The sequence below is a fragment of the Acinonyx jubatus genome, chromosome C1 (genome assembly GCF_027475565.1).
Source record: "Acinonyx jubatus isolate Ajub_Pintada_27869175 chromosome C1, VMU_Ajub_asm_v1.0, whole genome shotgun sequence".
Classification (NCBI taxonomy): domain Eukaryota; kingdom Metazoa; phylum Chordata; class Mammalia; order Carnivora; family Felidae; genus Acinonyx; species Acinonyx jubatus.
Genome location: NC_069381.1, coordinates 6,175,467 through 6,188,013, shown reverse-complemented (window position 1 = coordinate 6,188,013; position 12,547 = coordinate 6,175,467). Strand labels below are relative to the sequence as shown.

At 44.5% G+C, this 12,547-nt stretch overlaps 2 long non-coding RNA genes across 3 annotated transcripts; one reads left to right on the top strand and one right to left on the bottom strand.

Moving 5' to 3' along the window:
- Positions 1–1,409: 1,409 nt before the first annotated feature.
- On the bottom strand, positions 1,410–9,768 carry LOC128312505 (uncharacterized). Its single transcript, XR_008291903.1, has 3 exons — positions 8,254–9,768; positions 6,607–6,744; positions 1,410–1,544 (listed from the first exon to the last, which is right to left on the bottom strand). It is a non-coding gene; the product is annotated as an uncharacterized LOC128312505 (long non-coding RNA).
- LOC128312504 (uncharacterized) lies at positions 2,514–10,953 on the top strand. Of its 2 annotated transcripts, none has more exons than XR_008291900.1 (3): positions 2,514–2,869; positions 4,721–4,931; positions 9,995–10,953. It is a non-coding gene; the product is annotated as an uncharacterized LOC128312504 (long non-coding RNA). The 2 variants fall into 2 exon arrangements; XR_008291901.1 differs by having other exon boundaries at positions 4,718–4,931.
- The last annotated feature ends 1,594 nt before the right edge of the window (positions 10,954–12,547 follow it).

Here is a 12,547-nt window from a genome sequence, read left to right as displayed (position 1 = left end):
TTTAGTCCATCAAGATCCATCCAATGTATGTTCACGTATTAAAATGTTTAGAATTTTAAACATCACTCTTCCAAGGTTTGTATTTATATCAACATTTGGTTGTTCTGGGCCAAACAGAGAGTGAAAGCATGGAGTCTCTCTCTGATTCATGAAGACTTCATGAAGTCTCTGCTCTTGGTGCCCCCTCTCTGTCCCTACAGCCCTGAATTATTCTGCTATTTGATGGTTACTGCAGGCAGAGGTCATTCTTCACATGACTTTTTAATGAATTAGCTCTTTCATGAACATCTGGTTTCAGGTCACAAGACAGTGGCATGAGAGGCTCAAGGCTGAGGGAGGTCCCATCCACACATCTGTGGAGGCTGGTGCAGAAAGACTTGTCCTGTGGGCAGAGAAGGGAGAAGCAGCCTGATTTCAAAGTCCTCGCACAGCCAAGAGAGAAAGCCTCTAAGTCAGCCTTGCTTGGATGACCTTTCCCTCTTGCAGTGGCGTGTAATCTCTGAGTCATGGACCCCCTTTGAGAACCCGAGAATCACTATGGCTCCTTCTCACCAAAGATGTACGTATGTCAGCTGCTCACACACATCCACATGCACATTTTCGTCATGCCAACCCGGGGGGTAGAGGGCGGTCATGGGTACCCTAGGATCTTTGGCATCGCAATCAGATGTTGCCTTAGAATTTGGGGAAAAGAGTTTACTCTTGTTTCTTAAAATGTGGGTCATACCCTTTATATCACTTTTTTTAAGTAGGCTCCACACCCAGTGTGGGGCTTAAACTTATGACCTTGAAATCAAGAGTCCCATGCTCTACAGACTCAGCCAGCCAGGCACCCCTAAATCCCTTTTTAAAATAAACGAGTGCAAAAAAAAAAAAGAAAGAAAAAAAGGGGCGCCTGGGTGGCTCAGTCTGTTAGGCGACTGACTTCGGCTCAGGTCATGATCTCACGGTTCATGAGTTCGAGCCCCCCGTCGGGCTCTGTGCTGACAGCTCGGAGCCTGGAGCCTGCTTTGGATTCTGTGTCTCCCTCTCTCTCTGCCCCTCCCCTGCTCGTGCTCTCTCTGTCTCTCAAAAAATAAATACATGTTAAAAAAAATTTTAAAATAAAATAAAATAAAATAAAATAAAATAAAATAAAACGAGTGTTGTGCACAAGTCAATTTAGAGGACCTGTCCTTGGGGCACCCAGCAGGCTCAATCAGTAGAGTACATGACTCTTGATCTCAGGGTCGTGAGTTCGAGCCTCATGTTGGACGTAGAGCTTACTTGGAAGGAAGGAAGGAAGGAGGAGGGAGGAAGGAAGAAAAGAAGGGAAGGAGGAGGAAGGACTTGTACTTAATGATATAACAAAGAATAAAGCACTGTCTAGTCTATACTAACTAGTTGGTTTCACACAAGTTACTTGCCTTTGCCCCTCCTCTAAACATTTGTTCTGTGGCTTTGTTGTTCAAGGAACCCCCAAGGTTGAGTCAGGAAGCTGAGACTCTAATTAGCCCAAAGCTGAGGGGAGTCTCCTTCCTATCCTTAAGCTTCAGTTTCTGCATCTATAAAAAAGAAGGGATTTAGATTAGTAGGCAGTTCTCAAGAGACCCTTTTTTGGGGTCTGTGAGGTCAAAAACATTTCATAACAAACTAAGATGTTACTTGCCTTTGTCACTCTCATCCCACGGCAGGTGCACAGTGGGGGTTTGCAGAAGCTGTGTGACATGTGATGACGTCATTGTGCTGAGAGCGTGTGGAATGTGTGCTGGTAGAGTCTTGTGTTTCAAAGATGCTTAATGTGATACACGTCAGGAGGTAAAACCCACCGAAACAAGATTATTCTCTTAGTTTCCTTATTTCTCACAAAGTACCACAAACTGGGTGGCTTAAGACAACAGAAATTTGTTGCCTTGCAGTTCTGGAGGCTGAAAGTCCAAAACTAAGATGTCGGCATCGCTGCTATCTTTCTGGAAAGAAAATTATATGTATATGTATATGTATATTATATGTATATGTACATGTACATGTATATGTAAATTTATATCTATATCTATCTATATAATCTATAAAAGATTTTATTTATTTTATAAAGGATTTTATTTTTAAGTAATCCCTACACCCAAGATGGGGTTCAAACTCATAACCCCAAGGTCAAGAGTAGCACACCCCATTGAGCCAGCCAGGCACCCAAGGGTTGCTTCCTTTTGAGGGCTCTGAAGGAGAATCTTTTCCAGGTCTCTCTCCTGGCTCCTGGTGGCTGCCAGCCACCCTTGGTGTCCCTTGGCTTGTAGACGCATCACTCAAACCTCTGTCCCCATCTTCACATGGATTTCTCCCTGAGTGTCTGTGTCTGTATCTCTATGTGGCCATCTTCTTTTTCTTTTTTTAACATGGTCATCTTCTCTTTTAATGTTTATTTATTTTTGACAGAGAGAGAGAGAGAGAGAGAGAGAGAGAGAGAGAGAGCATGAGCAGGGAGGGGCAGAGAGAGGGAGACACAGAATCCGAAGCAGGCTCCAGGCTCTAGCTGCCAGCACAGAGCCCGGTGCGGGGCTCGAACTCATAGACCGAGAGATCGTGACCTGAGCTTAAGTTGGACGCTCAACTGACTGAGCCACCCAGGTGCCCCAAACATGGTCATCTTCTTATGAGGACATCAGTCCTATTGGATTAAGGGCCCACCCTACTCCAGTATGACAACATCTTAACTCATTGTCTCTGCAACAACCTTATTTCCAAGCAAGGTCACATTTTGAGGGAATAGGAGTTAGGACTAGGGACACAATTCAACCCAAACAGTAATCAATAATATTTAAGATGCTGAGACCAGAGTCTGACTAGGTGACTTCAAGGGTTCTACCCTGATGAAACATCATAAGATTCTAAGGTAAATTTTATTTTTTTTTATGTTTATTTTTGACAAAGAGAGACAGAGACAGAGACAGAAACAGATCATGAGCGAGGGAGGGTCAGAGGGACAGGGAGACACAGAATCCGAAGCAGGCTTCAGGCTCTGAGCTGTCAGCCCAGAGCCCAACGCAGGACTTGAACTCACCAACCGCAAGATCATGACCTGAGCCAAAGTCAAATGCTTAACTGACTGAGCCACCCAGGTGCCTTTTTTTTTTTTAAAGATAATTTATTTTTAAATTATCTCTACATTCACTGTGGGGCTGAAACTTACAACCCTGAGATCAAGAGTCACATGATTTACCTCTTGAGTGAGCCAGGCATCTCATTGGCTACTATTTTTCTTAAAATTTTTAAAAAATTTTCCTTAACATTCTAAGTACAGAACATAACAAATAGATTCTTATTTTTATTTTTTTAAGATTTATTATTTTAAAATGTTTATTTATTTTGTGGGAGAGAGAACACACGTGCATAAGCAGGTGAGGGGCAGAGAGAGAGGAAGAGAGAGAATCCCAAGCAGGCTCTACACTTAACCTATATTGAAGTTGGTCTGACTCTCCATAGTGACTTTTTATAATTGTACTCCTTATACATGTACCCACATAATACTCCGGCATTGTATAGTATGTTTTTATAAATCTTATAAATGATTTCATTCTATAAGTGTCTGTTTGCAAATTGCCTTTTTCCTTCAGCATTACGCTCCTTAGAATTTTTTTTTGTATCACTACACGTAAATCATTTTACCTTTATTCGTTATTTCCTAATGCTCTTCCTTTCTTTGTAGATCTGAGTTCTGACCAATGTCCTTTCCTTCTCTATGAAGAACTCACTTTAATACTTCTTGGAAAGTATGCCTACTTGGCAACAAATTCTCTGTTTTTGGTTTGAGAAATTCTTTATTTCTCCTTACTCCTTTTTAAAAGATTTTTTATTTTGGGGGCACCTGGGTGGCTTGGTAGGTTAAGTGTCTGAGTCTTGATTTTGGCTCAGGTCAAGATCTCATGGTTCATGGGATCAAGCCCCGCCTTGGCCTCTGTGCTGATAAGCAAGGAGCCTGCTTGGGATTCTCTCTCTCTGCCCTTCCCCCGCTCATGCTCTCTCCCCCTCTCTCTCTCTCTCTCTCTAAATAAATAAATAAATAAATAACTTTAAAAAAAGATGTTTTTGTTTTTTTAAATTTTTTTTAATGTTTATTTATTTTTGAGACAGAGAGAGACAGAGCATGAACGGGGGAGGGGCAGAGAGAGAGGGAGACACAGAATCGGAAGCAGGCTCCAGGCTCTGAGCCATCAGCCCAGAGCCCTACGCGGGGCTCGAACTCACAGACTGTGAGATCATGACCTGAGCTGAAGTCGGAGGCTTAACCGACTGAGCCACCCAGGTGCCCCTAGATGTTTTTGTTTTTAAGTAATCTCTACACCCACGTGGGGCTCAAACTTATGACACCGAGATCAAGAGTCGCATGCTCTTCTGACTGAGCCTGCCAGGCGTCTGCCTCCTTGACTTTTGAAGGATAACTTCACTGGGTACAGGATTCTAAGTTAGTGAATTTTTTTCTTTCAAAAAAAATTTTTTTTAACGTTTATTTATTTTTGAGATCGAGAGAGACAGAGCATGAACTGGAGAGGGTCAGAGAGAGGGAGACACAGAATCTGAAACAGGCTCCAGGCTCTGGTCAGCACACAGCCTGATGCGGGGCTTGAATTCCCGTACTGTGAGATCATGACCTGAGCCAAAGTCAGACGCTCAACCGACTGAGCCACACGGGCGCCCCCCCGGGTCAATGTTTTTTTAAAAAAAAAAAATTTTTTTTTTTAAGTAGTCTTCATGCCCAGCCCGGAGCCCAATGTGGGGCCTGAACTCACAACCCTGAGATCAATCAAGACCTGAGCGGAGATCAAGAGTTGGATGCTTAACCGACTGAGCTACCCAGGTGTGCGACTCTTTCAACACTTCCAATATTTCCATCCGTTTCTTGCCTGCATGGTTTCCAAAGGGAAATTCTGTGTCATTCTTTCTTCTCTCCTCCATAGGTAAGTCCTTTTCCTCTGGCCTCTTTCAAAATTTGTCTTTGCCTGTGATTTTCTGCAGTTGGAATACGACATGGTGGGTGTAGAGTATGAGGTCTTGGTCTTTTGGTGAGCCTGTGCCTGTGGGCTGTGACTTCCCAGGGCTTCTCAGCTCCCTTACCCCCTTTGGTAAGGTAGAAAGGCTCGAGGGGGTTGCAGCTGGATATTTCCCTTCTTTGGGGTCCATGAGGCTCTGGTGAAATGGTTTCTTTTGAGGGCAGGGCTTGTTAAGAGGAACAGAATCCTCGGGCTATGTACCAAAACGGCTCCTTTCCCCTTTCCCCTGCTGAGATGTGAGGGGTTTTTTTTCTGGATCTTTACTGTGAGGATCTGGAAGGGCTCCCGGGGGTAAAACTCACAAGTGTGAGGGGCCCCTGGAGCTTTTAACTTTCAAGCTTATCCACGCTGAGCCTCCAGCAATATGTCGACTAGAATACCTTCTCAGGTACTGGTTCCCGTGGAGTTTCTGCTCAGGTAAGTTGTGATTCTCTGCACCTTTGAGTCCACCTCTCCCAATTTGGCAGCTTGCCCTGTGACCTCAGTTCTCTGACAGGTCTAAAAATAATTGCAGATGTTCAGATTTCTCAGCTTGGTTTCCTGCTGTGTGAATGAAAGCAGCTTCCAATCTCCTCACACTGGAAGGCAATACTTATAAAATAATTCATTGTAACTGCTTCACGATGGTCCCTCGGATATGACAATCATTTATCCAGTGTCTGGCTGATGGAAATTCTAGTTGTTTCCATTTTTTTCCCCTATTGTAAGCAATGCTGTTGTGAACATCTTTTTGCATGGCTCCTTGCACATATGTGGATGAGCGTTCTTCAAGGTGAACACTGGGAAGTGAAATTGCCGGATCGTAACGATTCGCACTTACCTTGGACTTGACTCCAGAGTGCCAGATTGCCCAGAGTGGCTGCACTCAGCGCGCACTCTTGAGCAGCGCAGGAGTTTCCTCTCACTAACTCCTCATCAGGGCTTGCAACTGTCACACTTGTACGCTTTATCATCTCATGGGTGTGAAGCAATGTTTTGCGGGTTTCCTTTGTATTTTCCTGACCACTAGTGAGGATCATTCACTGAAGCGACAATTCCTGAGCTCCTGTCTTGTGCAGGTGCTGATCTGGGCTTGGCTTGTGGGGGGCACATCCGTGGACAAAACAGACACGGCCCCTGCCTTCCCTGCCCTCGTGAAGTTTTTGTGCAGGTGTGCGTGTAGAGAGTAGGGTGAGGATTAGCGACGGAGAAGGGGTGGATTACAATTTGAAGTAAACCGGTCAGGGTAGGAGGTGAAGGAATTATGGTACAGATCGTTGAAGGAAGAGCCACGCAGGCAGAGGAAAGGCGTCTCGGAGGCAATGGTAACGGTAGCAGGGAGAGAGCAGGGGGCGGTGAGGCCAGAGAGGTGGGGGCGACGGCTGCTAATGCAGAGCTTCACAAGCTGGTGTGAGGACTGTGCTTTTCTATCTTGAGCACTGCTGGGAGCCCATGGTGTTCAGGACAGCACCACATATTTCTAGCTCCCGGCCCTCAGAATGGAGTGGGATGACAGTTCCTGGCTGTCTTAATGACGTATCAAGCCGTGCGAACAGTTCTGGCCACTGAGCTTTGAGAATTCGCTTTAGAGGCAGTTGATTACCAGTGATAATTTTCTAGAGCTTTTTACTCTTCTGCCAAGGCAACCAGAAACATCCAAGTAGGATCCTGAGCTGAAAGCCCCAGTCTCCGATCAACGGTGGTGACGAGCGGCTCCCTGCTGCTGCCTCAGATGGATGTGCTGCATGAGAAAGAAATGATCACTGTTTATTTATTTGAGAGAGGGAGAGAGAGAAAGCTTGTGTGAGCGGGGGCGGGGCAGAGAGAGAGAGAGAGAGAGAGAGAGAGGGAGAATCCCAAACAGGATCCACACTGTCAGCTCAGAGCCTGACTTGGGGCTCGAGCTCATGAACTGTGAGATCATGACCTGAGCTGAAATCAAGAGTTGGACGCTTCACCGACTGAGCCCCCCAGGTGCCCCAGAAATGATCGCTATTTTAAGTCCCTGAAATTTTGGGGTTATTTGTTACCACAACATAACCGGGATCATCTTGACTGATACAGGGTCATTATCAAGTTTTGAACTGCACAGTGAGAGAATCTAACCTACCTTTCTTTCCTTCCTTCCTTCCTTCCTTTCTTCCTTCCTTCCTTCCTTCCTCTCTTTCTCTCTTTTTCTTTTTTTCTTTCCTCCTTCCTCTTTCTTTCTTTCTTTCTTTCTTTCTTTCTTTCTTTCTTTCTCTTTCTTTAAAATGTGTATTTATTTTTAAAAGAGAGAGAGAGCAAGCATGAGCAGGGGAGGGGCAGAGAGACAGGGAGAAGGAGAATCCCAAGCAAGCTCCATGCTGTCAGCACAGAGCCTGACACGGGGCTCGAACCTACAAACCATGAGATCATGACCTGAGCTGAAATCAAGTTGGACGCTTAACCAACTGAGCCACCCAGGCACCCCTATTTATTTACTTTCAGGGGGAGGGGCGGAAAGATAGAGAGAGCACAAGCAGCAGGGGACGGGCAGAAAGAGAATCCCAAGCAGTCTCTGAGCTGTCAGTAAGAAGCCAGATGTGGGACTCGATCCCACGAACTGTGAGATCATGACCTCAGCCGAAACCAAGAGCTTAACCCACTTACCCCACTTAACACTTAACCAATGAGCCATCCAGGCGCCCTAACCTATACTACAAAAAATCACAGCTACCAAATTGGGAATAGACTATCTAGAGGGTCAGAAATTAAGAGCCCACTGCAATAATCCAAGCAAGAGATGACAGCGACTTGCACTATGATGGTAGTGGCAGAGGTGGTAAGAAGCAGTCAGCTCATGGACATCGTTAGAAGGCAGGGCCAATAGGATTTTTCTGATGGATTGGATGTGGATGTGAAAGACTCAAAGGTTTTAGTTTGAGCACCTGGAAGAATGGAGTTGCTATTGACTGAGATGGGGAAGACCTCAAGTGGGCAGGTGCTTAGTTTGGGGATATTAAAGTTGACATACCTTAGACATCCAGGTGGAGATGCTGAGCCGGCCCTTGGCCTATAGGAGTCTGGGGTTCAGGAGGGAGGTCTGGGTCGGAGACTTACACTTGAGAATGATCAGCAATTAGGTGGTCTTTAAAGTCATGACAGTGAATGGAATGGAATCAACAGGGGACGGATTGTAGGTGCAAAAAAGGACTAAACCTGGGGGCTACAACACTCAGAGGCTGGGGAGAAGCAAAGGAATCACTGAAAAACACTGAGAAATACTCACTTGTGAGGCAACAGGAAACCAGGAGGATCGTGTCCCAGCGGCCCAGCTGAAAGAGTCTGTCAGGTAGGAGGTCGCGATCAGTTGTATCAAAAGCAGCAAATACATCAGGAAAGTGGCAGACAGAATTGGCTCTTCGTTCTAGCAACACGGGGCTCCGTGGCATTGTCGGTAGGAAAAGTTTTGGTCCAGCAGACAGCAAAAAATAAACAAAAATAAAAATAAAAAAGATGTATCAGAAAAAGGGGAGAAGGGCTGAGTGGTATTCATGAATGATGGGAGGGGAGGGGTCAAAGCAGAGGGCTAGACTTCCATAGGACTGTAGGTGATTCATCTACAGTAGCAGGCAGGAAGCCAGCGGGTGGGGTTCAGAGATGGAGAGATAGATGTGGGGAGTGGGCAGTCTGCGGACTTCCTCTGCTGATCACGTCAATATCCACAGTGACCTCAGAAAGAAGGGAGGGGGGTTGGAGGTTTGAGGAGGGAGGAAGGGAGGTGGATAACTTGCTGGAGCATTGGGTGAGAAGTGAACCTGGGTTAAGTATCCTATGATTGCCAAGGGCATTAAGAGTCCACTTGAGGTTTGTGGTCATGAATTTAAAATGAAACCAGGCCATGTGATGCCAGACGCATTTGGCTGGGCAGGTGCATGTGCCGAGCAGGCAGCAAGTTGGAATTATCACCAGGGTTGTGGTTTGGCTCAGGGAATATTAGGAAGTGAGGAGGCAGGTTGCTGAGGGTGTGTGGAAGGCAGAGGGTACAGTGCTTGACCATGGAATGTAAAGAGACACAGAAGAGGAGGAGGGCGTCGAGTCACTGGGGATGTGGTATTAGGACCAACTCAGATTTATTTCAGGAAGACAAGAATCTGAATTCTTCCGGAACACATATACACACCATTATCTATACATGGTCTAATCACATGTTCTCAGAGAATACTTGAAATTAAAACAATGCCCGTAGCTCTGTATACTTAACATTTGTCTATTTTAATCTGTATTAACATGAGTTAATAGAAATATTAGAGGACAGAGAATTTATTTTAAATGAGATCACAAAAGTTGATTTGATACATTTCAGTGACTTCAACTAAGTAGTTTTTCCCCCCAAAGTGTTATAATCAACTTCATTCAGAAGTTTTCAATGGGGCACATGGGTGGCTCGGTCGATTAAATGTCCGACTTCGGTTCAAGTCATTATCTCATGGTTCGTGGGTTCAAGCCCCGTGTTGGCCTCTGTGCTGACATCTCAGAGCCTGAAGCTGCTTCAGATTCCGTGTCTCCTCTCTCTGCCCCTCCCCTGCTCACCCTCTGTCTTTCTCTCTCTCTCTCTCTCAAAAATAAACATTAAAAAAAAAGTTTTCAAAAATTTACACCTGACAGTAGTCAATGCCAAAGCTCAAATCTGCTATATACTCATACTGACTATGAGTGAACTCAATCTTACATGTAGTTAAGCAATGTCCACAGTCAACTATGAGGGCTTCATGTGCATTTTTTTAATTCTTTTTTTTTTTTAACGTTTATTCATTTTGGAGAGACAGAGATAGAGCATGAGTGGGGGAGGGGCAGAGAGCGAGGGAGACACAGAATCTGAAGCAGGCTCCAGGCTCTGAGCTGTCAGCACAGAGCCCGATGCGGGGCTCGAACCCACAAACCGTGAGATAACCTGAGCTGAAGTCGGAAGCTTACCCGACTGAGCCACCCAGGTGACCTGAAAAAAAAAGGTTTTTTTTTTTTTAAAGAAGAGTAAGAGACACCAGGGATGCACACACGTGGAAAAAGCCAGGTGAGGACACAATCAGAAGGCAGCCACCTACGAGCCAAGGAGAGAGGCCTCAGGAGAAACCAGACCTGCTGGCACCTTGATCTCAGACTTACAGCCTCCAGAACTGTGAGAAAATACATTTCTGTTTTCAGCCATTGAGTCTGTGGCACTTTGTACGTCAGCCCTGGCAAATTAATACAAAGATGTTATGTTAACTGAAATAAGCCAGGCAAATACTGTTTGATTTCACTTATATAAGGTATCTAGAGTGGTCAAATTCATAGAAACAGAAATAGTAGCGGAATAGTAGTTCCCAGGGGCTGGCGGAGGAGGGCAAAATGGGGAGTTGTTGTTTCATGGATATAGAGTTTTGATTTTGCAAGATTTTCATCTTGCACATGGAGGCTGGTTGCACAACGGTGTGAATGTACTTTATTGAGCTGCACACTCAAAAGTGATGAAGATGATAAATTGTTGTGTATTTGACAATTAAAACACATACACACATGCATGTGCGCGCGCGCACACACACACACACACACACACACACACACACAAAAGAAGCCAGTTGTTAGAAGGGTCATCTATGTGTGTATTGAAACTGCCAAGAATGAGGACATGAGAGATGGAACATTGTTTTGTGTTTACTGGACATACAGATTCTTCTGCCGATTGTCTGTTCTTTACTTCTGTATGTATGTATGTATGTATTTATTGAGCAGGCTCAAGCAGGGCAGACGGGTACAGAGGGAGGGAGAGAGAGAATCCCAAGCTGACTCCCAGCTCAGCGTGCAGCCCAGTGCAGGGCTCGATCCCACAGCCCTGGGATCATAACCTGAGCTAAAATCAAGAGTTGGATGCTCAACTGACTGAGCCACACAGGTGCCCCTGCCAATTCTCTGTTCTTACCTTCAACTACTTTTCTGTTGGGTTGTCTTTCTCGAATGGATTTTTTTTTGATGTTTATTTATTTTTGACACACAGAGAGAGAGAGACACAGCATGAGCAGGGGAGGGGCAGAGGGAGAGGGAGACACAGAATCCAAAGCAGGCTCCAGGCTCTGAGCTGTCAGCACAGAGCCCGACGCGGGGCTCGAACTCACAGGCCGTGAGATCATGACCTGAGCTGAAGTCGGATGCTCAACCGACTGAGCCACCCAGGGGCCCCAACTTGAATAGATTTATAAGCATTCTTTATGGATTCTAATCACTAATGCTGTCATGCTTATGGAAATTACAGTGATTGTTTCCCAATGTGTGATTCCCACTTATTTTAATGTAATTTCTCATAAGAAGTCTTTGAGATCATTTTAGTCAATTGTGTCTTTCACCAGGTTGTGCTTTTTAGGTCTTATTCAACAGCTTCTCGTACATTGTATCTAAAATTTCTGTAGTTTTGCATTTCACATTTGAGTCTTTAACCCATACTATTTGATTTCTGTTTTGGATTCGGGAGTGCATCTTCATGAGTATATTATCAGGGGCTTCTAAAAGAAGTTTAAAAAAAATTCTGTAAGATTATAAAAAAAATCTATTTATATTTAATTTTTTTAATGTTTAGTTATTTATTTTGAGAGAGAGACAGAGCACTAGTGGGGAAGGGCAGAGAGAGAGAGGGAGAGGGAGAATCCCAAGCGGGCTCCTTGCTGTCAGCAAGGAGCCCAACGCGGCATAGGGCTTGAACCCAGGAACCATGAGATCATGACCTGATCTGAAATCAAGAGTCAGTATAAATAAATAAATATAACCAAGTATTGTTATTCCTGCACTTTATCCTTAATTACAGAGACTGAAATTCATTTCCTTTATTAGTGGTAATCAGTTTACCCAAAGTTTTTCTGTCCCTTTGTCACGTCTCCCTGACTCTAGATGATTCCTTTCACCCTGGGATTGCAGTTGCGTATTCCTAGGTTAGAGGAGGAACATACTTCTGTGTATAGCAAAGAGCCATCACAGCTTGTCTAGGCGTTCTCTTTCCTATATCTGTAGTAAGAATTTGCTATTAATTTGAAGGTAATGGGGCTCCTTTGGAGATTGGTTGATGGCCTTTTGGGGGGATGTTTGGGAAATCATTCTTATGACATTTTTAATTAAACAAATTTTATTTTTAAGTAATCTCCACCCAATGTGGGGCTCGAACTCACAACCCCGAGACCAAGAGTTGAATGCTGAGCCAGGCAGCTGCCCCTCTTATGATGTTTTTATTGATCAAAAGAATATGAACATTCTGTATTTTGTGGTCTGCGTCTTTTGTATTTTCTCTATAAGAAAAGCCAAACATTGGGGCACCTGGCTGACTGAAAGAGCATGTGGCTCTTGATTCTGGGGTCATGAATGCGAGTCACATGTTGGGGGTAGAGATTACTTAAAAATAAATAAGTAAATAAACTTAAAAGAGGCCAAACATCCACCATAAAGATAACTATTCTATTTTTTAAAATACTTTTTTTTAAATGTTTATTTTGAGAGACAGAGAGAGCATGTGCAAGCAGGGACGGGGCAGAGAGAGAGAGAGAGAGAGAGAGAGAGAG